Source organism: Uloborus diversus, chromosome 9, assembly GCF_026930045.1.
Source record: "Uloborus diversus isolate 005 chromosome 9, Udiv.v.3.1, whole genome shotgun sequence".
NCBI lineage: Eukaryota > Metazoa > Arthropoda > Arachnida > Araneae > Uloboridae > Uloborus > Uloborus diversus.
The window spans coordinates 49,883,954-49,910,789 of record NC_072739.1 but is presented as its reverse complement, the minus strand read 5'-3'; the positions used below and the strand labels follow the sequence as shown (position 1 = coordinate 49,910,789).

Genomic DNA, 26,836 nt, shown 5'->3' with positions numbered 1-26,836 from the left:
ATCGGTAGCCCAGGTGGGATAGGGAAAAGAGGCAATCGGTTTGGAAATAAAAGTAAAAAGAGACCCACTTGGTATGTTTTTGTTACAATTCATGTATAATTTATGTGCAGTAGTTTCGAAAATATGATTTTTTGAAATATGGTGCATCATCTGTGCTCACCTTGAACTTTCGTACACCGCGATTTTAATTTTTCCAGTGTTTTAAAAAATTGCCAGATTTAAAAAAAAAAAAAAAAAAAAAAAAAACAGACGAAATTCGCAACATGTTCGGGCATAAGTGAAATTAGGATTTCAAATTAATACTGCCGTGTGAAGGTAAAGGGAAGTATCTGCAAAAATGAGTTTTTTAGATAATTCAGAAAATGATTTTGGATTATGTACGGAAATATTCAGATTGGACGTTTTTTCCGTACTTTATTTTCAGCAGGAACCAAATAAGCAAGTTTGTACAATAAAGCTGGTAGAGCAGATGAAATAATTGAAAAAAAAAGAAAAAAAATGCTGTTAGTGCGCTTTATCTTCCCACGACAGAATAAAGCAGTCATTAAGTTGAATAAATACCTATGTGATTAAAAAATAAAATAAGAAACAACAACTTTTAATTGAACAAAACTGCAGCTTTTTGCATACACGTGCTTCACGGTTTCAAGGAACCCCTTTTTCAATGCAAAATAAGGGGGATGAAAAGAAATCCGTAAAAAAAAAACGAGTTTTAAAATAAATTTAAAAATAATTGCGCGATGAACGGTGTATACTTGAAACGATAGTTTCAGGACAGCACTTGATCAAAATCAGACGTTTATTCACAAAAATGAGTTAGCTAAACTTTAAGTTGTTCTTTGAAAGCTATCTAGTATAACCATCTAAAGGCTCACATATATATTAAAGCCTCTGCTTAACTGAAAATTTTAAAGCACACAGAAAGTAGAGATAATCGCGTATGATCTAAAATTGTTAACATTTCGCGGATAAGCTAAGCAAATATTTAACGTTTCGTTTCGAAAATTGAGGAGAAGTTATGAGAGACTATTTTAAATTTTGCCTTCAAAAATTTCTAATATCCATGCTTATTGAGAAATTTGCATTTAAATTAAAACTTCTTGATCTGCTCTTCAATTCGAAATTTTATGCGTCTATATTAACTTCGTATGTGATACAAATGATTAAAAATAAGTAATGCCATCATATGAAATGAAAAAAAAAATCGATCATAAGATAGAAAATGTATTTTTGAACTAAAAATAGTTCAGTTAAAAAGGAAAAAAAATGCAATTTAACATAATTAGTCTAGACATAGAGTTTCAGAAAACAAGTTAAAGTTTTAACGTAAATGTTTCGATATTAACTATTTACTGCTAAACAAATCGAAACGTCCCTGGAAAATGATGGGTAGATAATGTGCCAGTTTTTTCTAGTAACATATCTGCCAAAAACGAGGAAAGTTTGCCGCTAAAAGTCAATAATTTCCCCGAAATTAACCTGGAATCTGTCTGGAAAATTCCGATTCCTTCCCAAGCAACTCTGGTTTAGTGATTCTACACAAAACCAGGGACCTTTAGAGAAAACTCTTATAAGTATTTAGGAATAGCTTTCTGATTAAACAAGAGAGCTTCTAAAGCAAAGGCGGCCAAAGCTAGGACGGAATTGCAAGCAATTACCTTCAAAGCCGGAGACTAATTCTTCCTTGACGGGGGGGGGGGGGGTTCAATCAATCCAATTGGACCGTAACTAAGCTTGAAGAGAAAACTTAAAAAAAAAGCCTAATATATTTTTGCACTGGTAGCTAAAAACGTTTTTCCCCACCGTATAAAATTGGTATTCGTAGAATATGTTGCGATTGAGGAAAGGTTTTCGCCAGTACTTGTTTTTCATCGGAAACTGGCGTAAACTCTTGAAATTTCAAAACGTTACCCGGATGTAATCTGATGTTTTAGAGTTTTTCTACAGTGTTTCATTAGTGAATTTTAAGTGCATCTTCAAGTCCGTTAGATATCCTTCTTAAACTTCTGGGCTTCTTCTATTTCTATACTATCAAAGTAACAGTACCGTAGTCGTTGTAGTATTTCAGAAATCTTGGTGCCCCAGCCATGGTAAAAAATCTATTTAGGCGTAAAAAATCAGACACGCTGGTCGAAAGGTCGTTGGTGAAATATTGAACTGGTGTTGGTGTTCGAAGCAAAAAAGGGTGGAAGTCTTCTTCTATAAAGAAAGCTCTCTTCCCTAAGGAGTCCCTATTCATCTTGTAAATTGATCATACTTGTGCTTTCTGTGCGAAACATTTGCTGGTAAATGTTTTTAAATTGGAGTTGTAAAAGTTATTTGTTAGCATCTGTTCACACTGTAAAAAAATTCCGAAACTTTACTGCTTATTTCCGTGTAACGTTTCGGGATTTCAATGGTTCTTATCCACTTCCTGGAAGTTTCTCTATCAAAAAGTTTCCTGAATTAATACATGTTGCACGAACGCAGACTTCTCACTGTTGTGAAAAATATTTTTAGCTCCCAGTTTAAAGATTAACTGAGCGTATTTATAAAGTGTATCGGTTTCAGTTTGATTACGGCCCTTCCAGGCTGTTAAAGCTACCAAAGGGAGAGAACGAGTCCATGGACTAAGAAGCTTTGCAAGAGAGTTAAATTATTGATACATTCTTGCAGTTCTGGCGTAGCTTTGGCCGTGTTTCCAATACAGAATATGGATCTTTCTTGATAAATCAGGTAGATGCCAAGCTATTATGTTTTACCTACCGAAGTTTTCTCTAAAGTTGCAAAGACACAACGGGCTTCAAACGGGAAGATTTCTGAATTTTTCAGGAGGCTTCCAGTATAATTTCAGGAGGGTTACTGAATTTTAGCGGAAAATATTCCTGGCTTTTTCAAGACATGTTACTGACAGAAATTGGGCACACGACTGCCCATTATTTTCCAAGAACGTTTCTGAATCGTTTTTACAGTGCATGGTTACTCTTACCTCAAAATTTGGTGACCTAAGCAAAAAAGGGTTGGAGTCTTCTTCTATATACGCTAGGGAGCCCCTAATAATCTTGTAAATTGGTTATTCTTGTGCTTTCTGTGCAAAACATTTGCTGGTAAATGTCTTAAAATTGTAGTTATAAAAGTTATTTGTTAGCACCTGTTCATGGTTACTCTTTCAAAATTTAGAACCGTGAGTCAATACATTACGGAAGGAAGACATTGAAAGCAGTTTCGTTTACATTGGTAAATGTTAATCAATAGTTTTTGGTGCTAAACATTGACTTAAACATTCAAGAAAATTTACCCAGTTAGATGCAAAGGCTGTTTTTCACCAAAAACGCATTCATTCTTAGGATTGCCACATCACTCGGCAGAGGTGGTTGGTTCATTCCCATGATCCATGTGTGGGATGGAGAATGGGTCGGCTTGTTGTAAGACAGTGACCAACCACTTGACCACATAGATTTCAACAGCATGGAACAAGTTGATATTTTGATCTCTGACTAATGGCAACATTCGTTCATGTTATAGATGTAAATAGAAACATTAGAGAAAGTTTTATTAACAATCCAGCATTTTTTTTTAACCTTTGAGTTAAAACTTTTGTCCTGGTTTCACGCAACGATATAAAACTAAAGTTTTTTTTTTCAAATAAAATTAATTGTTCTATTTAATATACGAAACATAATGAACTTAGATCTGTGTTTCTCAATTATTAGTCTTTATTAAGCGAAGTAAAATTAAATTGAGTAAAATATGTCTTAAGCAAATTTAAACGTTTGGTCCAGCATTTAATATTTTGCTAACTACTTTTTCGTTCAAAAGAAATATTATACGTGACAATACTGCATATTATTAACTGTACAACAACAAATCAGTAAAGTTGTATACTTATAAATAATGCAAGAGGCTCTATTGCTATGCAAATTAGTTACAGAAAATATTTTACCGTGCCCAATATTCGTCACAGTGCTCAGAATTCTGAAAAACGAAGCTTGAAATCATTTTGACATATTGGTGGTAAAAGTTCTACAATGAGATTTCAGACGCGGGAGGCTCGTTTTTATTCGCGGCTACGTGCAGAGAATTTTATTCATGTTTTCTATGTCGGTGTCAGCTCATTTTTAACATGATGGAAGGTTTTATGAATCTTACCGGTGGTATGACGACGTAGGAAACATGGTTTGAGCAATCTAATTTAATATGTTAAGTATGTTTAGAAACGTAACTTTTTTCGAAAATATAAATTCTTTACGAAAAACACAAAAGTTTTTAAAATCATCTATATATATAAAAATGAATGTTTGTCTGTATGTCATCCATGAACTAAAAAACTACCCGGCAGATTTGGCTGAAACTTTCACCGTTTGTTATTTTTGGTACTGGGAATGTTTATAGACCAGTTCGAAAAAAAATCCGATCGATAGTTCCTTTTTTATTCCAATTTAAGTCACAATCCATTGGATAAATACGAATAAAATTATCGGCTGCAGAAATTAATTCGCGTGAAAGATCTCATTGATAAGAAGTTAGCTGTTGCCATTTTTCTTGAGTTTGAACAAATAAATTCTTTCTTTATTGTTTTATGGCTTTTCATGCAACGGGGGATTTAAAACTTTTCTATTTGATATTTTTAGCGATTGATTGATCTTGCAAACTGCGTGAGTACAAAATTTGAGTATAGTTACGGCTTCACTTGATACCTTTACCGATTATTATGAAAATTGCTATATATATGTATTTTTCCACGGAGAAGGTGCATAATATGCTCATTGAAGCCACTCGCCACCAGGTGGCACTGCAGAGTAGCAACTTCTGCCCCGTTCAACCGATTGTCATGAAAATCAGTATAATGATGTATTTTTTTTTGTTGGCGTAGCAACGCGCGTTGGGTACAGCTAGTAACTTATAAAAAGATCTGACAAATGCCAAAAAAAAACATAGTTTGAATATGAATTTAAAAACAAAAATTGCACAATGAAAGGTGTTTACTTGAAGCGAAAGTTTTATAACAGCACTTGATTATCCGGAATTTATTCATAAAAGTAAGTAAACTGAACTTTAGATTGTTCTTTGAGAGTTATCTAATAAAAACTTCTAAAGGCTCATTTATACAAGGCCAAATTATACAAGGTGGCTATATTTATAGATGTCACTTGTATCTATAGTTATGGAAAACCTAACCTGACAGCATTGTGAAGGCTGCAGAGACCTTAATGCAGCATTACGGCGCATTATATGCATTCTTGACTACTACCCAAATAGCACAGTGACCAAAATAGGACCCTAATATGACCTTAGAGGGAAAATCACAAAATTTAAATAGTAATAATATTATATAACATCATAAGGGTGCAGCATTTTACGAATAACCTTCCACAGCGACGTCACAAAGTAACGTTATATAGTGACATCTTCACAACGTCACAAAGTGTGATACACTGATCTAAGGCGTCTATACAGTGGAATCCGCTTAATTGGACCACCGGTAAATCTGACTAGTTGCACATTCGAACCAAATCTTGAAAAACAAAAACAAATCCCATAACACAAGCCTAATATTATTCGCTTATTGGGATCAAAAATCCGTTTTTTCGGACCAACTAACGTGAGAACAAATTGGAAACAAATTAAAAATCTTCCACTTGAAACGAGTTTCAACTGGGGCAACGAACTTAATAATTAGTCTAATAAAAATTAATAACAATTCCTTGTAACTTTCAACTAAACCCTGCAATATTTACAGAAAAAAATGGTTATCGAAACTCCCATTTCGTGGCGACACTGCTCCAGCAAAAAGCACATTTTCAATGAAATTTCAAATTTTTCAATTAAGTTTTAAAATATATAATTTACATTTCATTGGAATGTATAGTGACTTATTAGTACTATTTAGCATTTTTGCTTTCACACACGTTTGTTAATTCTGGTTGTTGAATTGAATCAATAATAATTGCAAGGAATAACTAAAACGAAGTCGGTCTGTTACGAGTGTAAAAAGATTATTCTTTAAATGAAACTTTTGTAAACAGCAATTTTTCTTCTTTGAATGCTTACCAGACATTTGGGGCTCGCAATTATCATAGCGGCATTTATATGCTTTGTGTATCAGCTTAATGGCGCATCAGCTTACGATCAGCCTTCGATCAGCTATATTGGATCGGAGCGAGTATTTGAGTGGTTGTCTATTATTGGAAATTATCGAGTTTGATGATTTTTCACTGATAGCAATGGCCAATGTGGCAAAACCCGAACCTTCGTTCTGTCAACCCTAGCTCCACAAAAATGACTAATCCAAAATGTCTAAACTTAAGTTGATGCGACTGCCTATTTATATAGCGGCTCTACACTGATCGAGTACCATTCCTGACATCACCAACAATGAAACTTGCTCCATAGCATAATAATCTGATTTATACTTTTTGGCAATGTAATGCATGCAGGAAAATGCTTCATTTTGACAGGGCTGAACTGAATCCGGTAACTTAATTGTTTCACTGGTAAGACTAATTTTAGGAGAATGAAGAAACGAAAAAGTGGTCACCAATTAGTACTATCTACTAGAGTTAAAGTTAAAAATTTCAACTATACAAATATCACCAAATAGGCAATTACTATGTTTAAATGTTGAAGCAATGTTCGTCCGTCAAATCTTGACGGGAGATGTTCTAGTTAATAATGAACCACAATTAAGAACCAAAACATGCTATTTCACAATAGAACACATAGCAAGAAAGCGGCTTTTAGCCCTTAGCCCCAAAATGGCGGACATGTCGCTACGTTCAAGCTACGGTCCAGTGCAACTAAGTGGTTCAAATTGAGCTAATGAAGTTACTAACTATGAAGTTTTTTTTTCTTATTATTTATTTATTTTTTAATTACACAATAATATCGATTTTACATTTCGAAGGTAAAATTAACATTATTTTAAATTAATTTATTGAAACGTTAAAGATCCCATAAAAAGTTCGGTGCTTATTAGTTAGAGCCAGCATTGGACTATTGATAAGATTTTGTGGAGTACTACTTTTCACTATGTTAAATTGCATGTAATGTTCTTAATGTAATACTATTTCACATGATTTTGTTCATTTTGTTTTCCAATCTTTCTTTAGGTTTCTCTAGTTAAAGTTTCAGTCATCGTTTTCATGCATTTTGACAAAGTACATACTTATTTATGTGGCAACAGCGACAAAGTTTTCTTCCAGAAAGGTAGAAATAAACGCTTATTTTGAAGATACTCTATACTAGAAACTCACTTTATGATGTTTTATGTTTCTCTAGTAGCATGTATTGCTTTATATTTTTTCTAAAAAGAATGCCATTCTGTCATTCCTAAACGACAGAATGTCTATCGTTTGAGTCTTTTCAGTAGGAGTTATATTTTTTGAACAAAAAGAAAACTTGTTTAAAACTCTCTCTCTCTCTCTTTTTTATAAATTGAGAGCCTTTATTGGGTTTTTGATTCTTATTTTTAGTGATTTTTTAAATGCAGTTCATACTTTACTTGAAAAACCTCATTCAGCTCAATCATCTTACTTTGGGATAATCAGAAAGCAGTTAGATTTATATATAAAAAAAAGAGAGCACTATAATACATCTGTCTTGAGTAGAATCACGCAAAAACATATTTTTGTGTTCGTAGAGGCCGTTTTTTTTTTATCCCTTTTATGTAGATCCATTTCTGTATTTGGTAAATGGAAATATGATTGTACAGTGTAGTATGTTCTTAAAACACTTTTTCTAATGTCAAGATCAAACACAGTTCGATGTTCCTACAACAAAAAATTTTAAAATTAAAAAATATACTATTATTATACAACATAAAAAGAAATCGATTTGGCATCACAAAAAGAAATGAACTGGCTTCTTGGAAACGATTGTGCTGCGCCGTCTTGAAAAATGATCAATCATAAATATACATTAAATCTCTAAGGAATACGGTCGCGTTTCGCGTATCACCTTTTGGTTGAACGTTTTTCGCATGACCATGTGTTTGCCCCCATGGGTGTTATGTTCAAAACACAATTTTTTTTTTTTTTTTTTTCTTTCAGTTTTGAAGTAAGTGTTTTAGATGACTGCAGTAAATAAGATGCACGCCAAAGTTTGAACAGTCACAAAGCATGGCAAAAGGGTCATAAAAGTCTTAAGAAGTACTAGGAAAATATTTGTTGCCCAAGAAACTTTGATTTTGAATTATTAGTGACTCTTATTCTAAGTTTTAATATGTATAGAACTTATGCGTATAGAACTGCAGTGGCTCCAAAAAGTGTTCGTACACTTAGAAATTTTTTAGTAAAACCAAAATAACGCGAAACTGAATTCGAATATGAAGTCCAATATTTTTTAACATCATTCCTATGTCATTCTAAATACAACCTAGTAGTTGTTTCAAAATATTGACGGATCTTCTTTTTGAAATGGGTCAAAAAACGAAGAGACGGAGAAATAATACGCCACAAAAGTCATTGTGCACTCAAATGTTTTCGAATAAATTCATGATTAAAATTATGATATGTCGTTTTTTTTAATTATTTTTGCATTGTGTTGACCCTTAAAAGTCATTTGGCTTTAATTTTTTGTTTATTTATTTCTTAATATTGTGCTTATTACTTTAAAATGGCTGGCACTCGTAAAAAACCATAAACAACAATCGAAATTTGAATTATTTCTTATAGTAGCGGTAAATTGGTCTGAAATGTCTCTAAATAAGTTAATTTATTCCATTCTATAGTAAAGTGCTTTATAAAATTCTTTAAAGAAAAGAATCGGACTAAAAATAAGGTAAGAAAAGGTCAACCGGCAAAGTTGACAAAGCGTGATCGGAGATTTACAGTTAAAAAATTCATGAAAAATACGCATTTGAGTACTGTAAAAGTTTAAGCAGAGTTAAATGAAAATTTTTGCATTTAATTTTCACATAAAATTGTTCGCCAAGTTCTCTGATTAGCTGGATTAAATGGGACTTCTTCCCGCAGAAATTTTCTTGGCAGTGCGAAAAACGGAAAGCTTCCGCTTTTTGTCGCAAAATCAATGATAAATAAGCTCAAAACGTTTTGCAACTGCGTCTTGTTTACACTCGAAAATAAATTCAACATTTTTGGTTTAAATTGTTGCATTATTGTAAATAGAAAAAAAAGGAACTTAATCTTAAGAACTTAGTTGGACCAGTTAATCAGGACAGTTAAGTTGTTCTTGTGTGAGGGTGCATATCAGTATCAGGACTTGGTAATTTGGAATTTTTTGATGAAATAATGAATCATGCTGTTCATTTAAATATTTAAAAAACTAAATTAAAAACTCTCGGCCAAAGAATAAATCTATTTCCAGACGTAAAAAGATATTGTAGATACTGCATGATATTCTACTAAACAATAATTTAATAAAAAGTTAGATTATTCAATAATATATAGATATTTTTCAAAGTGTACGATGACTTTTGTGAGATAAAATTTCCGGCACTTTTTGGTTTTTGATTTCTAAAAAATTAAGCTTTAATATTTAAAAAAAATCATGAAATTTTGTTGAAAATTGATCATAGATCTTATAATTAAATACCAATTCCGAAATATTAATTCTCACCAGTGGATAGGGTCCTATTTTATTCAAAGTCGTAGGTGTAGGAACTCTTTTGGGAGCCACTGTATTTTGTTTTGTTTTAAGAAAACATAGCTGATGGGACTTTCCATTTTATTTATTCATTCAGTTTCATAACACTATGGAAGAAAAACGTTTTTTTTCTCGTAAATTTTAAAATTTACATCGTGAATCTTTTGTTTAATGTAATTACATTTTTTAGTAAATCATTCAAAGTTTTGTAAAAGTTATGTTTTATTAAAATGCCTTAAAATATTTAGAATTGCTGGTCTAAAATCTGAACAGCTTTCCAAGCAGCAAAGGACTACGAACAAAACGCATTCTCTCTTAACACATACACAGGAAAGATCAACATCACTAAGGTAATAGAGGCAAGGCGTAAAATATTCGCAGACGTCTTTCATTATAGAAGTCAGAAGACTCGAAATCAAATCAAATCAAAATCACTAAGAGAAGAAAAAAAGACTCTAGTCCACTGGTGGGAATTGAACCCATAGGCTATTTTAGAGGGCACAGACAGCTGCCAGAGATAGCGCTTATCGCCGCTCTGCCACGAAAGCCCCATCTTCAAACATTTACACAATTAATTCTGCAAAGATAAAGAATAATGCAGGCAATTACGCATTTATTGCAATTAAGTAGTTATCGTGAAAGTCACTGCTCAAGAGATTAATTACCTGTATTAACTGATGTGATATGAGTAGCTTCTCTTAAGAGGATTTTCGTTTCTGTTGCGCAAACTAAGCTGGCATTTTGGGCTGCGATGCTTCACTTTTCCAACTGTACCGTAATTTGCTGCTAAGTTCGACTTCCAGAGTTCACACATGCCATAAGGACCCGTTTATAGGGTAGTTAATCATTCACAATATATCAACACATTCACACAAAGAAACTACAAGGACAGGAGAGAGAAAATACATCCATGCCAGAGCCAGGATGCAAATCCGGGACCTCCACATCGTAGTCAGACTCCTCTGACCACTAGACAGGGTGGACGGCTCTCAAGAGGATTGAATTTGCAAAGCAAATGTTTATGATCCAATGTCGTGCTTTAAACGCCAATGAGGCAGTGAGAAGCAAAGGGATGCAAGTGGACTATATTAAGTTTCGAGTAAAACGCGTTTAAAGATCAAATCGTAGGTAGGCTTCCATTGAAATTTTTTTCTAAATCATACTGTACAGCAGCACCTACCAGGGCTACTAGTACAATCTCTTGCCCCAAGACAGAAGAGAGGTTCACCTACCATTTGTACTGGTTATCTCCAAATTTTTAATTTTGCCACTTGCATCCCTTTGCATTTCACTACCTTAATTGTATGCGAGTCATACGACGTATCCAAATACTATAACTACAATTATTTTTTAAAACACGGAATAATTTGGATTGAAATTTCGTTACTCATGTTTTCAATTTACAAAATGGCCAGTAATAGGACGGCGATACCAAATGTTATTGGGTACTACCAGAACAGCAATAGAAAAACGATATGAATTTTTTTTAGGTGCTACCAGGCCCACATTTATGGGGGTTAATACGGAGAGGGCTGACTTTGAAAAAAAAAAAAGTTTGAACATGTAGGTGGGAATAGTTTTTGTTGTTTTATTATAATACTTGCATTGAACATACACCCTTTGTTCCCCTATCCTGAAATGACGATTCTAGTAATTAAGATTTTGAAATAGTTGAAATTTAAAAAAAATGCATGCTCTAAAAATTATTTTATGCTTGCTGAAAATTTTTAAAGCAGCGTTGCGATTGGATGCTTACAACTTACTTGAGCACTGTAAAATGCATTTAAAAGTTCTTGAAAATCACTTAATTCAAAAGCTTAAAGTTAATACTAATACAATTTAAAACAAAAATCAAGTTTTATATCCGCTTCAGAAAATGTAAGATGAAAACAAACAGAAAAATGTTATCGAAAATTATGTTTAAAATGACATCATAATTTTAATCCTATTGATATCTCATATAAAATGATCTACTTTGTAACTGAATTTTATTCTAAAACAAGCATTGTTCCAAAATGCTGCATAAATTTTACGTTTCAATCAATTATTCTAGCAGAGTCGGTAATGCAATTGTCCCCTTCTGATATAAAATATTTACCTTATGTATTTACTCTCGTGAAATTCGGGATTTCAGCAATAAATCGAGATTTTGAGACTTTTGTTGACATTTTATGTAAAAACATTTTCATGAAACAAAACAAAAATTCGCAACATGTTCAACATACTATTTTGAATGTACTAACAAAAAGAAAAGTTTGAAATAAATGTATATCCCGAGGATATACATGCCAAATTTATTAAAATATGTCAAGAAATTTATTTTCGTGAAAACGTAAATTTCAATAATAGAATATACGTCGTGGAGACACGTCTAGACAGAGAGAATCATGTAGAGATTTTCCTGCCATCGATAGTCAATTTGTCTTTCGGGGGTAGAAAATTTCCGTGAAAAGGAATTTCATAACACCAGATATAAATTCCTTTAGATCGGATTAATAAAACCATACTACAAAGAAAATAGGGCAGCCCTTTCAATATCCTAATTGATGAAACGCTGGAATGAAGACTTGAGGAATTTTGAATTACGTCAGCTCATTATTGCAGTGATGTAAATAAAGAACAATGAGGAAGGTGTTTTACATAACGGTTAATAGTACTGCAAGTTTTAGTTTCGGAGCGAAACTTACGGTGGAGGAGGGATTCTACGAAACAATAAAAATTTTGCATTATTTTCCCTTTTAACTGTTACTCCAGCGTAATTTCACCTGGAGGCACCTATTGTTTCCGCACATACTAATAGCAATTAAACTAGAACTTACAGAGAATAACGAAATAGGCTGACGGTTTTCAAAAATTTATAACTGGGTTGAGATGAATAAAAAAAAGAAAAAAAATGCAGAAAATTCATTTGCTAGGCACAAAATTTTCCTCCACTATTCCTGACTTTAATTCAAAATGATTCCATTAGATAGTGCTGCAGGTAGTAAGCCCGTAAATCAAAGAAAAATAAGTGAGGAATACTGTTCAGCTCCGACAACTTGAGCTATGACCTTGAACAAGTCCATGTCTTTCAAGGGAGAGCAATCCGTAAGAAGAGGCATTGTTAGGTGTGGTTGGGACACCATTGCAACCCTTTTATTGGCAAGAATATTCTGTACCGCTTGCTAATAGTTAGATATAGTAATAGTGTTCGCCAAATGGGCAATATACTGCCAACTAAATCCGCAAGTTCTTAAGCCGTTTTTTCTCATCCCTATATCACCTATTTCAAGTAATAGAATCGTTGCATTGGTATAGTAGCAGCGGTGCTCAACTTGCCAGAGGTGGACAGTACCTCATGGGTTTTCGAAAATTTTAATCAATAAGTGAAACAGTCACGTGTATTCGGAAGCCTTAACAGCAGTTATTTCTAGAGAGCTTACGATTAAATGGCTGAACATTCGTCACTTGAGCAGCAAATTACTGCCCCTAAAGCCCTGGTTTCCTAGAAGCGAAATCGCATATCTTCGGCGCCTCTCCTTGCCGTGACGCTGAAATCAAAGTCAAGTGATTCCGGCGTGGCCATTCACAACGTCGATTTAGCTCGGGCGCGCATGCGCAGAAGAATAAAGTTTTCCCCTCGACGAGAAGCGACGCCGAAGATCGGTGCTTTCGCTTCTAGGAAACCAAGGCTTTAAGCCATGGCAGAGGCTGAACTACATGCAGTATACCAGATATCTGAAAACGGTAGTTTTGGCCTTATTCGAACTGCTCAGTCAGAACTAATCGAATGGAGGCAGATGTCATCTCATTGAAGCTGAAAGTGCCAATAAAGTGGTAGATAAAGAAAATGTATCTCACGAGCGAGTGTCCGCAGCATGAACGAAGCTGTAGTCTTAGGATATGATAACCGGGTTATCTGGTACATTGCATGTAGTTCTGCCTTTGCAATGGCTTAGGGGTGGTAACTTTCTGCTAAATACCCAAAATTTGCCTTTAATTCTCGAGTCGAACCGCACCATGGATATTGGCAATGAAATCTTTATCTTTACTGTCGCATCCTAACATCAGAGTTGATGTTGTAAAGTACACAATTTTATGCCATTGGTAGTGTGGTTAGAGGAAGGGATAGGAAGAAGAACTCCTCCTCGAAATTTAAGAAAAAGAAGTATAAAAAAAATAAAAACTGTCTTTTGGTGATGTCAGAAAAGGGGAAAGTTTGATGGGCTTCAATACCCATTTTAGAAAATTACCAGTAATAATATGACGGCAACACATTTCTTGGTCATTTCCATTCCATTCGATTTTTAGAAACAAGAAACCCTGCAAGTAGGGTCCTATCACAATTGGAAGCTAAACATAATTTGAATTGAAGGTGCCAAAATTCAATTGAGTGTGATGCTGGATGTTTTCTTTATTTCATAATGTTTTTTTTTTTAGTACTATGTACTTAATAGAAAAAACACCATTTAATTCATAACACAAAATTTTCGTTTCTTTTTTTTAATCAAAAACAAATCTATTCCATGCTGACGTAAGATCTTGTGACACGTAATAAAGCAAGCTGCTACAAAAACCTTAAAAAAGCATACAGGAATTATGTGGTTATTTGCGATTGGCCATTTTCTACTTTACCGATTATGATATGTGTTTTCCTATGGCAAAATTTAATATGTCTAAAGATAAAGTTAATCAGGAAAATATGAATACAAATATGAAAAATTAAAACTTTCATATAATTTTCACCAAAAGTTGATAAATCCACACATTATATTTTGCTATATCAAATTTACATATCAACTTTTGCCAAACAACCACAGAATTCAATTACTAGTGGCAACTGAAAAAGTGAAAAAAGTCTACAAATATTTTCTGTAACTAGAATTTCTTAATTTTGGAAAACTATACAGTAATTTAGTTTTTTTTAATGTGCCAATAGATGTAATAATACTTGTAAAATGACTGTTCATGTAACAACTTCAATTTCTTAAAACACTAAATTATTTTTCTTATGTTAATTCATATCGATTTTCCATTTTAGGTTAATAAACTTTAGCGGAGATAAGGGATACTCATTATTAAGTAAAGAAGTCCTGAGGAGTGAAGGAAAAAAATATAACCTGAAAATGATAGAAAATGATAAGCAAAAGATCATAGTAAAAGAGGAAGTTTTCATATTACGCTAATTTCTGCCAAAAGAAAAAAACCCGAAAAGGTAAGAGTTTCTGCATTCCTTTTTTTTTTCCTGTTTTTTCCTCATTATATCTCAATATACTTTTTATATCAAGTTTCATAAAGTGCTTCTAAAAATGTTTCGCGTAAAAGAACATCAGCTCAAGAGATGGTAGAGAACATTTTTGCTTTTTTATTGCCACTGATTTATGCTAATCAAGTAATACTTTTTTAGTTAACTATTCCCATTTTCCGCATTTCTTTCGTCTAAAAATAGTTTCGTACTCTAGTTTGAATGGAAACTAGCTATGATTGTTACATTTTTTTCTGATAAAAATGTATTTTCTGTTGCTTTAATATTTTACAACTTTTACTTACACTCTATTGTCGTTATTAATATATTGCACGTTTAGGTCACACGTTATATGTATTGGGTAAGAAATAAGAAAATAGGGATAAAAATAACCTCTAAATAAAATTTATAGAACATTAAAAAAGTAATAAGCGAGATTAATGATAAAAAATGTATTTTCTGTTTCTTTAATATTTGACTGCATTTACTTTCACTTTATTGCCGCTCATTAACATATTCCTTGTTTAGGTCACACTTTATGTGCCTAGGATGAATTGTAAAATTAGAGATAAAAATAACCTCTAAAAAAGTGCATAGAACATTTAAGAAGTACTGTAAAATGGTTCAACTATAGACCATTTTCCGATGAAAATTCGAAGTAAAACTTTGATTTAGAAATTTGAGGACTTTAACAATGGTAGCTATACATCTCATCTTTCAAATAAATTTTTTTTAAAAAATCTAAGTTGGAAAGAAGGGGAAGGGTAATTTTATTCCCGTTTCCCACAGTACCCTTACGGGGTACAACTATGGGCCACCTCATTTTAACTCAGAAAACACATTCAAAACTTGATCTAACCTATTGTTGTCTGAGGCTACAAGTTGCCCTCTGCTTGAAACTGCAAGAACAACAGAATTTTTTTTTTCCATTTTATTATACACCTTTTTTTTATAAACTTATTAAGATTTAATCATCATTTGTCGTCTCTAGTGATTAATAAAATTCAACATGTTAATGTAGGAAGTGTTCTTTTTTATCTGCTTAGGTTTGACACAACTGAAAACTTTGGAAAAACGTAATAACCATTGACTAAAATCTAAATATAGTTTTCTTTTTGCCACTCGGACAATGTTAGCTTACATATCATCCGCATGGTTTAGTTACAAATCGTTTAAATTTCCTAATTAAAAAAAAAAAAACGTTTTAAACGTTAAGTTGTATGCATTATTAATTCAGACTACAAAACCTAGCAAGTAACTGTCACATTACAATAGTTTTCAGCCTATTGTGATATTTGAGACTATTTCACTTAAAACTACTTTTGCGTAAAAATTTGATTTTCCGAAATGCTTATTATTATTATTTTGTAAGTTGTGTCACTTTCCTCGACGGGGTGCGATATCTTCACCCCAAACAATCCGGCATCTATAACTGCATGTTGGACGTGGTCCGAATAAACGTCCAATCTAAATCCATTTACAATAAAGTGTTTTTTTTTCTAGTTGATTATTTTAAGGAGATTTTTTGTTCTTACTTTAAACGTTATGGGTAAGTAAAATCATGAATGACTTTTCTAGTCACCAAGAAAGTGGCGACTAGAAAAAAAGAGTGGCGACTAATAAATTCTATCTTATTCGTCACGGGTGGCCAGAAAAGTGTGCCAATCAGAAAACATTCCACTAAAAAAAATTAAAAAAAATCCTGTTCGCACACACGACACTTAATTATACAATCAACGTACTACTATTTAACAGAATAATGTTTAGTATCAATTAAAAAAAATATTATTTATTAACTTTTTCTCTTTTAGTTTACAAAACTGGCGACTAGGAAAAAAAGAGTGGCAACTAATAAAATTTCTTCTACCCGTCACTGGTGACCAGAAAAATATAACACACACAATCAATTTTCTTTACTCCCACTACCAAGTTCAGCATCCTATAGTAACGCCCCAAAAACATTTGTATTTCTTTCTTTAAAAGCAATCCGTTCCTTTGAAAGTGCCAATTATATAATATATCTTTACTCTGTTAACTAAAGTACCTATCCTGCTCGACTAATATTCAAGTTATTTTTCAAATGACAATCACGTAAATTCAAGACTCTTATATACAAACTCAGATGGATTACTAGGTAAAAATAGTTTATTTTTAGCATACAACATGTTTCAAAACCAGCTCACGTTTAAGGAACAGAAGATTTCAAATTTTTTGAAACAGTTTTACACTGCGTAGAATTCTTTTAAAGTAACCCTCCTGCCTAAGATCATACAAGTTTCGCATCAAACTTTCACTGTAAAAAAAATAATTCTCTGCACGTATTCTAGAATAAGAAGAAGCTGCATGTATATACAATCTTATTTTCGATGTTTTTTCCGCAATATGTCAAAATAATTCCTAACTTCATTTCTCAGAACATTCTTAAAGCATCGCGAAGAATACTGAGGGCGGCAGTGCTTATTCCGAGATTCATTTGCATGCAGAGCCAGCTGCAATTGATTGGGGGGAGGGGGAAGAGATTAGCAGCAAAGAATGATGTTTTGGGTTTGAAAGTTAATTGGTGATGTCAGAATGGTATGCTAAATAAATTAAAAATGAAGTATTTTAAAATGTAAATGTTCTTTTTTTATACAGAGTAATGTATGTAAAATCTCAAAATGTTGGTGAAAGTATTGCACAAAGGTAATTCTCATGCTTTCTTAAAAAATCGGGACAACGACTGAAATATTAATAAACATTTTTAAAAATAAATAAGTGCATGAAAGAGTTGCGTAAAAAACTTTAAAATACATGAAAATGTTTTCCTTTAACAAGAAGATAGGTCCCATAATGAAGGTTACAGTGTGATCCTAATAAGTTGACGCTTGACAATATGTATTGTATTTTACTTAAGTTCAATGGCAAAAAGGTAATTGTAATTGGCACGAATTAGAGTTGGAAAACTTGCTCAAAAGTAAACTAAGTCAACCCGCTGCTAATCGTCTTTTTCTATTACTCACAAAAACGAACTGATGTGTGCATCACATGACTTCCTTTTACGCCACTTTAATGATAATAGTGCCTTGGAATAAGTGAAGAAACTTTCAATGTTTTTACCCCAAGTTTGTTCGAACTAAAGCAAGAAAAGTTTTATACAGATTAGTTTTCCCAATATCGGACATTTTAATGGGATTCAATGGTTAATTCTCTAAATATCGCCAATAGAAGACAAAATAAAACAAGAAGTTCGAACAAAAACGCCAAATTTATAGCCGTTGACAAAAAAACTTGGCGACCAAAAGCTTGGCGATATATTGCCAAGTGCTTGCCAAATTATAACGCCAAATGAGGTTGCATTGAAATTAACAATGATTTCCCCCAAAAAGTGTGAAAGACCCCCTTTGAAACATCCGAATGCAACCAAAAGGGGAGGTGCTCAACTAGACCCCACAAGGAGTCTATGTACCAAATTTCAACACTCTAAGACATACCGTTTTTGAGTTATGCGAGATACATACGCACATACGTACATACGCACATACGTACATACGCACATACGCACATAAATACGTGCACAGACGTCATGAGAAAACTCGTTGTAATTCATTCGAGGATCATCAAAACGGATATTTTGGGTGTTTATACGTTCTTAGACATATATCTGCGTGTGGTCAGATTGAAAAAAAAATTCAATATTCTTTCGGGGACGAGAAAAATGAAAATTAAGGCCGATTTTAGGGTGAAACTTTTTTGCGAATACAATACTTCCTTTACTTCGTAAAAGTTAACTTCGTAAAGTAAAATCAAGTAAGCATTGTCAAAGTCGAGCGTCAGATTATGAAAGCCATCCCTTTTAAATGCTAATAGTGATTGATAGAACGGGTGAAGAGGTTCGTTTTTCCATCGACAGTGCAGTTAGAAAGAAAAGACTTAAAGCGTGCATAAAGCAGGGAGTAGAGAATACTGAAAAAAAAATCCGCTTATACAGTGGCTCCCAAAAGCGTTCGTACACTATGAAATTTTTTAGTAAAACCAAAATAACGCGAAACTAAATTCGAATATGAAGTCCAGTATTTTTTCACGTCATTCTAAATAAAACTCTGTAGTTTTTTCAAAATATTGACGTATCTTCTTTTTGAAATGGGAAAACAAAACACGAAGAAACAGAGAAATAATACGCCATAAAAGTCATCGTACACTGCATTTTTTTTTTCGAAAAAATTCATGATTAAAATTATCATATGTCGTTTTTTTATTATTTTTGCATTGTGTTGACCCTTAAAAGTCATTTGGCTTTATTTTTTTGTTTATTTATTCCTTAATATTGTGCTTATTACTTTAAAATGGCTGGTATTTGTAAAAAAACAAAAACACCATTCAAAATCTGAATTTTCCCCTCACATTAGCGGTAAATTGGTTTGAAATGTCTTTAAATTAGTTAATTTATTTCATATTATAGTAAAGTGCCTAATAAAATGCTTTAAAGAAAAGGATCGGAATGAAAACAAGGTAAGAAAAGGTCAACTGCAAAAGTTGATAAAGCGTGATCGGAGATTTACAGTTAAACAATTTATGAAAAATACACATTTGTTTGCTGTAAAAGATTCTAAAGAGTTAAATAAAAAATTTTACATCCAATTTTCACCTAAAATTGTTCACCAAGTTCTCTGATTAGCTTATTTAAATTAGACCTCTTCTCGCAAAAATTTTCCTGGCCGTGCGAAAAACAGAAAACTTACGCTTTTTGCCGCAAAATAAATGATAAATAAGCTCAAAACGTTTTGCAATTACGTCTTACTTACAGATAAAAATGAATTTAACATTTTTGATTAAATTGTTGCATAATTGTAAATAGAAGATAAAATTTGGAACTTAATCTTAAGAACTTAGTTGGACCAGTTAATCAAGAGGGTGAAGGTGTTTTTGTGTGAGGGTCATATCAGCATCAGGACTTGCTAGTTTGGTATTTTTTGATGAAATAATGAATCATGCAGTTCATTTAAATATTTTAAAAACCAATTTTAAACTTTTAGCCAAAAATTTGGTTATCGGGAACAACTTTGTTTTTTATCACGATAACGATAAGAAGGACTCAGTTTTCAGCATTTACGTCTAGTGCCTCAAAAGTTGTCCTAAAGTTTAGAAAATACCCCTTCAATCTCCAGATTTAATGTAACATATTTAGAGATATCTGGAGGCTAGATTACGAAAATACGGCTTTGAAACGAAATTAGAGCTAGAAACAAAATGACTCGAAGTGTAGTTGAGCGCTTACTCAAAAATTACGCAAAAAAAAAAAAAAAAAAAAAAAAAAAAAAAAAAAAAGAAAGAAAAAAAAAAGAAAGAAAAAAAAAAGAAAAAAGGAGTGAAATTTATTCCAAGACGTTTAAAAGGTGTTGTTGATACTGCATGATAGTCTACTAAATAATAACTTAATAAAAAGTTAGATTAATTTCCAGCACTTTTTGGTTCCGTAAACCGGGGATACTTTGATACAGGTTTCGCATATTTTGCATTGTAGCACCCTCATTTTTCAAGATATTTCAACAATTCTTGAACCAAACGATAGCTTAACATCTCAGCTTTAAATTGCCGTTTGAAATTCTTTGATATATTGAATAGGGAGGGAGGGGGGTCATTTTTTTTATAAATTAATGTTACCCTATCATCCGGGGTTACTTTGTAACAACGTGTTTTCTCCATCTAAAACGACTGTTTCGATGGTTTGTAATAAAGTTACCCCATCCAAAAGATAGCCTGAGTTTTTTTTAAAAACAAAATTCAATTTTTCCTCTTTTTTGGGTTTAAAAAGCTGGTTTTAAATGAAAAATGGTTCTTAAGTCACGTAGAGTGGTTCCTACCTCTCTAAGTATGCTCATCTAACAGGAATCAGGTTTGAATCAAACTATAAAGAGAGAAATTCATAGGAAACTTCTTTTATTATAAAACATCAGTTGAAAAAAGCTTAAAATCACATCAAGCGTGTTTTTTAAATGTAAAGCCACAGCCATTGTAATGTTTTTTTTCATTTCAACAGTAAAAAATATCAAGGTAACTTCACTTGATTAGAATAAAATAGAACTTGAAAAGAATAGATTCAAAAATTATAAACCCTCAAAAAGAAATTAAGAATAAGGCACAGAAATCACAAACTTTTTAAAATAAATGAGGCACATGAGATCTTTCTTATATCGTGAACATTATCCAAGGTGCACTCACAGCAGTCTTTGATCTATGGCTTCAAGTCAACTGAAAACAATGCATTCTCTCCAGGTATGATCCTTGGGATTCGAATCCTGTAGCAGATGCGGCCATGTTCAGAATTCCCCATGTATCAAAGTTACCCCTTCAACTCGTGTTGTTTTATGTTTTAATTCATAGTAAATCGTAGAATTGAGTTACAGAAATAAAAAATAAGACAAAATCATCTTAAATAGTTGTGTAATCAGGAAATAACTCACCCAAATTCAAAAGGTTGCTCAGTTGGTGGCACCAGAAGAGGTTAGGACAACAAACTGAAAACAGCTGATATCACGGATAACACATAAATCAATGTTGCCAAAACCATTTTACTGTTTCAATCAATTGGCGATGTCAGCGGACTCTGAAAAGTGATTCTTAAAACCCTGAGACCACCAGGGGGTCGCCAATTGTAAAATTAAGCCCGCCAGAACGGTTCAAAATAAAAAACAGGTTTTTATAAAGTTACCCCGTCAGTCTAAAGTAACCCCGGTTTACGGTTTTTGATTTTTTGAAAAATAAATTTAATATATTTTTTAAAAAGTTCAGGTAGTTTTGTTGCTAATTAATCAAAGATCTTATAATTAAATACATATTCCGAAATACTAATTCTAACCAATGGATAGGGTCCTATTTCATTGAAAGTCGTAGGTATACGAACACTTTTGGGAGCCACTGATGTATGTACACCGAATCATGTGAAAGTTCGGGCGGTGTTTGTACAAATTACTGTACCTAGATTGGATCAATTTGGACAAAAAATGCAGCCCGGCTTTCGCAGTGTGAAAAAAATGCTACCTGAAAGTCGATATTTATGGCACCCCAGTAAGGAGTATGTTAAAATTTATCGTGCTATTATTATATTTTTCCTGTCTTCGGATTTTTTTTTTCTTCCATAGTTTGAAATAATTTCCATGAACTGACTTTTTAGCCTTTGTAAGCTGCCTCGTTATCAACTCATGTATTTATGCTTTTCTCTCCTTTATTGAAAATATCTTCCGTCTTTCTTAACGGTAGATTTTCTTTCGTTGGCTGCTGACGTTTGGTTTCTTTGGCGGTATGCATTTGGTTTTCTTTGCGGACGGGACGCTAACCAGTCCCCTGATGTTGCCGAGCAGCTTAATTGTGATAAACTGGGGAAAGAACGTGTTTCCGACCTTCAGCAAGAACTCAAGCATATAAATTTGAAAATTCCAATGAATATTTTAATATAGAAAGATATTTATTTTTCTCAAAAAAGTTGAAAGACATTATTAAAATAATTTTATCGAGCAGCTTAATTTTGATAAACAGGAGAGAGAATGTATTTCCAACTTTCAGCACGAACTTAAGCGTATAAATTTGAAAATTCCAATAATTCTTTTAATATAAGAAGATATTCATATTTTTTTTAGTTGAAAGATAGAATTAAAATAATTTTGTCGAGCAGCTTAATTTTGATAAACTGGGGAAAGCACGTGTTTCCAACCTTCAGAACGAACTCAAGCGTATAAATTTGAAAATTTCAATAAATCTTTTAATGTAACAATAAATTTATTTTTCTCAAAAAAGTTGAAAGTTATTATTAAAGTAATTTTGTCAAGCAGCTTAATTTGATAAACTGGGGAAAGCACGTGCTTTCAATCTTCAGCACGACCTCAAGCGTATAAATTTGAAAATTCCAATAATTCTTTTAATATAACAAGATATTAATTTTTCTCAAAAAAGTTGAAAGATATTATTAAAGTAAATTTATCAAGCAGCTTAATTTGATAAACTGGGGAAAGCACGTGCTTTCAATCTTCAGCACGACCTCAAGCGTATAAATTTGAAAATTCCAGTCAATCTTTCAATATTACAAGACATTCCTTTAACTCATTAAGTCATAAGAAATTATAAGCAATTATGTTGAATTCTATTTTGATGATGTTGTGAAAGATACTCTTATAACCCAAATTAATATGTTTTCTACCTTCATCATGAACTCGTCCCTTATTAAGTTATCAAAGTTTATTTGCTTACAAAGAGAACTTGCTATCAATTTTCTCAAACTGACAAATGTTTCTAAGACTGCGAAGTAATTCACTGCTTTGGAAGTGTGCATTTGTAGGTCAAATTACGGTGCTTCAACTGGGCTGATGCGATTTTGGATGGAATTAAATTTATTCCTTTGTTGTTCACAAGCACATTTGTCCACAAAAGGGTCTCTCGGCGCTGTGCTGAACATGGTATCCATTTAATCAGTATCAAACATGTTTCAAACGATAATTAATTTTCGAAATTCAACTGAGACTGGAAGTTGGTATTGCTTTGTCCAAGTATTTACGAAGTTTCTTGAAGTGTTAGAGCTTTAAGTGCAGTTATTGCTCGAAATTGTTTTCTAAAACCGAATATATTTGTCAATTTAGAGTGACACAATATAAGTGAAATGCTGTAATAAAGTGATAACATGAATCAAAATAACTATTGTTAAGTGTTCCAGTTAAATCAAAAGAACTAACAAATTCCTGAGTATTGGCAGAAGAAGTTTTGAAGCAAAGCCCTTTATTGGGAAATTTTGTTCCCAAACAGAGAAATAAAGTAAAGAAAATAATGTATTTAATGAAAAAAAGGTGCAAATTAAAAGAAAGATAGATATACGGGATGTCAGAAAAGTCTTTGACACCTTGACCCAACAAATTGTCTCATTAATATGTGGTTTGCGTATTTTACAAGTTCGAGAATTTCTTTCGACATTGTAAAAAAGGGAAAAAAGAAAAATGTGTCATTTTAAGTAATTTACATTGATGACTGTATCGTCAGATTAAAAACGCGTTTTTCTTGCTATGACGAAACAGCCGTCAATGTTAATTACTTATTATTAAAGCTTAAGTTAATTATGTAATTATAATTATACTTTAAATTAATTATAAAAAATAATAACTACAATTATAATTACTTAAAATTATAGTTAATATTTAATATATATATATATATATATATATATATATATATATATATATATATATATATATATATATATATATATATATATATATATATATATATATATATATATATATATATATATATATATATAACAGGAGATATCCAACCATATAAAAAAAAACAGAAAAATGAAGGAAGTAAATCTTTTGCATAAAGAAGCAAAACCATCAGCAACAATTTTTTCTTGGTTGTATATTTGCTTGACATGCACACTTTAGCCTTAAATCTTCTGTTTAAATAATAGTAGCGGAGCCAAACTCGCGTACATGTATCAATTTACTCAGAGAAAGTACATATGTAACGCATATAAATTTAATCTTCATAAATGGCTATTAACATTCCTTCCAACGAGTAACATGTAACGTAACCTTTAAATAAATCCTAAGCACAGATATGAGATTTTAATTATGGCTATTATTTGAATGGCGTTTCATGGATATGCTGGCGCGCTTAAGTTAAGGAAATAAATAGCAGCTCTCTGTTTTATTGGTTTCTTCCTCGCTGCTTTTTATTGCATTGAGACACTTGTTTAGACTCGAACATGAATTTTGTGATTTAGGACAGCAGCTGAATAAAGTATTGCATCAGCTTTTAGTGAGCTTTTGTGTCACCTGCCAGTTTGCATTGCCTGACTTTTATATTTTGTGCAGTAAATAGTCACTAGCTGACGCTGAGCAAAACATTGTTGTTATTGCAATATTTACTAGGCACTGAAAGGTTTATTAGTTATTTCGAAAAGGAATTCAGTGCAAGCAATTACTACAACCTTTAAAAAATATAGTTATTATTATTCATACAACTGCGAAATATTATTTTAGATTTATTTATTTGTTGTTATAATTATTATTTAAAAATAACTCGCTTCAACATCCAGAAGGATAAAAAAAATTTCTTTGTTTGGAGCAGCTGCTAAGTAAAGTAATGAATTAGCTCTTATTACTTTTTTGTGTCACATGGAAGTTCACAGTGCCTGACGTTTAGGAACACTCTCTTAGGCTCTTTAGGAACATATATATATATATATATATATATATATATATATATATATATATATATATATATATATATATATATATATATATATATATATATATATATATATATATATATATATATATATATATAATCATTATTATTATTTAAAGTTAACTCATTGTGACGATTAAAATTGCCTGTGTTTATTTGGAGCAGCTGCTGAATAAGTATTGTATCAACTTTTTTCTAACTTTTGTGTCGCCTGCAAGTTCACAATACCTGACATTTATATTTTGTGCTGTAAATCATCACTAGCTGGCTCTTTAGAAACAGATAAAGCTAAGCAAAACATTATTGTTATTGCAATATATACTGGGCACTGAAAAGGTGTCAATCAATTAATATAAATTTCAAAATAAATTATTATTTTTATTAGTCGTAAAACTGCATATAATTATTTTAGATTTATTTATTTATTATTTTATCTTGAAGTTAAATCTTTTCGACATCCAGAATGATTAAAACTGCTTGTCTTTAATGTTATTATTGATATAGGGATTTTTTAAATTTAATTTTTATCGTTTGAAGTATAAAAGAAAACCCCACAGAAATTACTTAAAAACTGGAAATATGAATTAATTCCGCTTCTTTAGCTACATCAAAAGTCTGTCAATACGCACTTTTAAAGGAATGTGGGATATCAATTTTTTTATTAATAACTTTAAGCTATTAATGATTTTAAGTAAAGTATAGAAAATTTGGTATACCACATTCATTTTATAGTGAGTATGTACGGACTCTTGAAGTAATGAAAGAAACGGAATTAATTTGTATTTTAATAAATTAGTTTTGCTTTATTTTTTCTTTAGTGATTCAAAATTCTATCTTATGACTCGTTAGTTTCAGATTTAGAATTATTTTATCATTTATTTGCTTATGAAAAATGATTAAAATGAAATTATTGCTATTATTCGTCTTCAATTTAACTCGTATGATTCCTTCGTTTTTTAAACCAATTTAACATATTTCATCAACAAGTTAAATTGTTAAAAGTTTTATTGCATTGAGTTTTTTTATCTACACCTAATACAACTAATTTTACTTAAATTTCGTCCTGCTTTGCAAAACCCCTTTAAAGCAAAGGCTAACCTAAAAGCCATTTTACACCTAATAAGGTAGGTTTATTATTTATCCACCTTGTTTAGTGTTTGAAACTGTTTGTTATGTCATAAAAAATGATGAGAAAAATATCACTTAGAATAAATTTAGCAACATAACTTTCCTAAATGTAACATTACCTTATCAAGAAATGTTTCCGACAAAGAATTGCATTTTAAATTCCTCCGTTACTAAATTTGGTCAGATAAAATATTCATTTGTAGACTAAAACAGTAGACCATAAATAAAAAACACTTTAAGCTTACAGACCAGTTTTCTTAATTGCGTTTTGATACACTTACGAATGATCTCGTGTTCCAGTGGGATCTGGCCCAGCACCTGCATAATTATCAGAATCAAAACCAGAATGTTGATGCTATGGTTAGACCCATCATTTCAAAATTTTTCAAGGGGTTTGCCTTCAATACATTTCAATAGGAATAAACTAGTCGACCCGTGCGGAACTCCGCACTGTGCATCGAATCGTTTCATAAGGTATTTCGCTCTTTAAGAATTTCAAAGGAAGAACATTATGAAGAAGAACCGAAAAAAAAAGTAAGCGCAGAAGAGAAGGCATGTAATTTAAAGACATCAGTAACAAAACCTCGTTAAATACAACGTTGTGATAATTTGATCATCGCTCACCTTTTGGTCGTACATATTTTCAACTCAAACATAAATATCATTAAAAGTGTGACTGAGTAGTGACTC

At 32.0% G+C, this 26,836-nt stretch overlaps 1 protein-coding gene across 1 annotated transcript in view; it reads left to right on the top strand.

Annotated features, from left to right (window-relative positions):
* LOC129230716 (neuropeptide S receptor-like) overlaps window positions 1-26,836 on the top strand; it is a 241,715-nt gene that overhangs the window by 109,481 nt on the left and 105,398 nt on the right. Inside the window, exon 2 of the mRNA XM_054865135.1 lies at window positions 14,603-14,776. The gene's annotated coding sequence lies outside the window, so the exon portion shown is untranslated. The remainder of the gene's footprint in view (window positions 1-14,602; window positions 14,777-26,836) is intronic.